Source organism: Camelina sativa, chromosome 5 (genome assembly GCF_000633955.1).
Source record: "Camelina sativa cultivar DH55 chromosome 5, Cs, whole genome shotgun sequence".
Classification (NCBI taxonomy): domain Eukaryota; kingdom Viridiplantae; phylum Streptophyta; class Magnoliopsida; order Brassicales; family Brassicaceae; genus Camelina; species Camelina sativa.
In genome coordinates, this window is record NC_025689.1 from 26,111,276 (window position 1) to 26,114,514 (window position 3,239).

The following is a 3,239-nucleotide window of genomic DNA, read 5'->3' on the forward strand; positions in this document are numbered from 1 at the left end:
CCCAAACTTAAATCACACAGTCCTCTGTGTGAAAGAAATTGGATTGAGGATTCAAGATCAAAAACAACAAAACACAATATGAAATGCAATGATATTTACAAGTGAAGGGAATAGTGGTACCTTAGGGGTTGTGGAAAAAATTGTCCACATCCATCTGCATGCTGTCATAGGAGTAGTTGGGGTCTTGTTGGTGACTTGGAGATGGACTTTGGGGCAGCTCGATGACGGCGATCGACCGTGACTCGGTCGAGTATGTGTCCGAGTGGGGGGGTCAAGCTGGACCGCGAGTCTCAAATGGCTGTCTCTTCCTCTTCTATTCAGACTCCCTAGCCTCCCTGACCATGAAATCACTAAAGCAAAAATTAAAATACCAAAATTCCAAAGCAATATATACAAGGATACCTTAGGGACTTCCTCCCTAGTGAGCTTGTTAAAGTCACTGAGCTTGACTTTGGTTTCCTTCTTAGACTTGATCTAGATACCAAGGAGGTGATGAAATCCTCCCTGGAACCTCTTGGTCACTGTGAAGTTGATCCTTGATCACCTCACCCTTAGCACACAAACCATACTTCTTGTTGATTTTGAGTCTTGGTCTTGCTTTCCTCAAAGACCTCTTGTTCAGCTTAACTTGGAGATCCTCAACCATACTAGACAGCTCTTGAACTGACCTCTTAAACTTTTCCACAGAATCCTCTTGAAGTGGAAGCTCAGCCTTTGGGGTTACCTTATCACTTAAATCTCCTTGACCACCTTTGTCCTTGATAGTAAAAGGCTGGTCATCAATGGTAGGAAGGTTGGTTGGATTGTAGATGTTGAACTTCATAACTACATCTTCAGCAATGTTCAAGGTCACAAGACCTTCCTTGACATCAATAACTGCTCCAACAGTGGCTAAGAATGGCCTCCCTAATAAGATTGGATCTTCAGGCTCCTTGTCCATCTCTATGACCACAAAATCAGTGTGAACCCTTGCCTTCCCTATCTTGAGTGGGACATTCTCCAACCTTCCAACTACCTCTCTATTTGTCCCATCAGCTAGGCACACATGGAGGTTAGTGGATTTGAAATCAGTTCTCCCAAGCTTTTGAGCTATGGAGTATGGCATCACACTTGTTGAAGCTCCCAAATCACAAAGGCATTGATTGTAGTGGAGGTAACTGATTGTGCAAGGCAGATAGAATGGCCCTGGATCCTTAAGCTTAAGTGGGATGATCACTCCTCCAAGGTTCTCAAGATCCTTCTCATCTTGAGCTTGAGCCTTCTTTTTTGACAAATCAAGCAAAAAATTTCTATAGAGAGGATATGGTTCATACTGTTCCAAGGCAGGTCCTCTCTCCTCTTCTTGGTAAGCTATGATGATCTCTTGAATGGCTGACACTTGTTCCTTTTTCTCAACCAAAGCTTCTTCTTTCAAAACCCTTTCTTCCTCTAGTTGCTTAGCCAACATCTCCTTTTTCTCAATTATTTCCCTTAACTCCTTGATCTTCTGTGCTTTGAAACGCCCAGGGAATGGTAGTGGAGGCTTGTAGGCAGGAGGAATGTACTTAGCAGGCTTGACAGCTTCGGAGTCTCCAGCTCGATCGACCACTCGAGCATGCACTCGGTCGAGTGGCTGCTCGAGCTCCTGGTCGAGTTCGTATGCGAGCTCCTGTTGCTTTGCACAAACGTCACTTGGGGTTTCAGTAACTAATGAATTCCCCCAAACTTGGACTTCACTGTCCTCAGTGACTTCTTCCTCTTGAATTTGAATGGCTTTGGCTGTGAACTCCCTTGGATTTTAAACAGCTTTTCCAGGGAGTTGATTGGGTTTTGGACCTGAAGTAGAGGCTATGTTACTCTCCATATACTTCACTCTTGAATTAAGACCCTCAAACTTCATATTCAGATCATTGTACTGTGATGTTAACCTTTGGTTCAACTCAGCAAACTGCTTGGCTTCCTCAATCTTTCCTTGTGTTTGCCCAATCAACAATTGTTGCATCATTGCTCTTAAGTCTTGTTCTTGGCCTTGGTTAGTCTGAAACCCTGGTGGGGGACACAACTGAGGCTGGAACACTTGATGTTGTTGTTTGGGGATGTAGTTTTGTTGCTGTTGAGGCTGTTGAGGTGGATAGACTTGGTCTTGAGGATTGGCCACATTGGTACTCCTATAAGAGAGATTGTTGTTCTTGAAACCTCCTTGGTTGTAGCCTTTGAATCCTCCCTGGTTTTGCATGTAGCACAACTCAGCAAATTCAGTCTCCCCCTCTTGAACTGGAACCTCTTCTTCACCAATGAAGTGAATAGACTTTTGTTGGCTAAGAAGGATCTTGTCAAGCTTCTCATTGACCATCTTCAAGTCCTTCTTGTACTTGTCCTCTTGATCAGTTGAGGAACTCCTTATGGTTCTATCATAGTCCTCATTATAGTTGCCATCTGACTGAGCAAGATTCTCAACTAATTCCCAGCCTTCTTCCACATTCTTGTTGAGGAAGTTGCCATTAGAAGCTGTGTCAAGCAACATCCTTATCTTGGGAAGTACTCCTCTATACAATGTACTCAAGAGTGACTCATTACTGAAGCCATGATGAGGACATTGAGTCTGAAATCCTTTGAACCTCTCCCATGCTTCACAAAAGCTTTCATTGTTTCTTTGAGCAAACCCAGAAATCTCATTCCTCAACCTAGCAGTCCTTGCATTGGAGAAGAATTTGGCTAAGAAAGCCTTCTTGCAAGCATCCCATGTGGTTATTGCTCCAGTAGGAAGAGTCTTCTCCCAAAGGTGTGCCTTATCTCCAAGTGAGAATGGGAAGAGCCTCAACTTGAATCCATCTTCACTCACTCCATTGATCTTTGTAAGACCACAGATTCTGTCAAACTCATCAAGGTGATCTAGTGGATCCTCCATTGGCAACCCATGGAACTTGTTAGCTTGAATCATGGAGATCAATCCACTCTTGATCTCAAAGTTGTTGTTTGGCACTGTTGGAGGCACAATACCAGCCCTTTGGTTGTGGGTGTTGGGTGCATCTCCAGCACCAATGTGCCTAGGTCTCTGTTCATGGTTAGCTTGTTGCTCCATGATCACTGAATCCTCTTGCTGAACTTGAACTACCCTTCTTCTCTGATATCCCAAACCCTTTTGCTTCCTATGTATGTTGTCAAGAGGCCTTTGAAGATTATCTTTCCCCTTAGACCTTGTGTGCATCAACAAACGCGAGTACAGACTCGAACATGTTCACAATTGAGCTCAGGCTCGT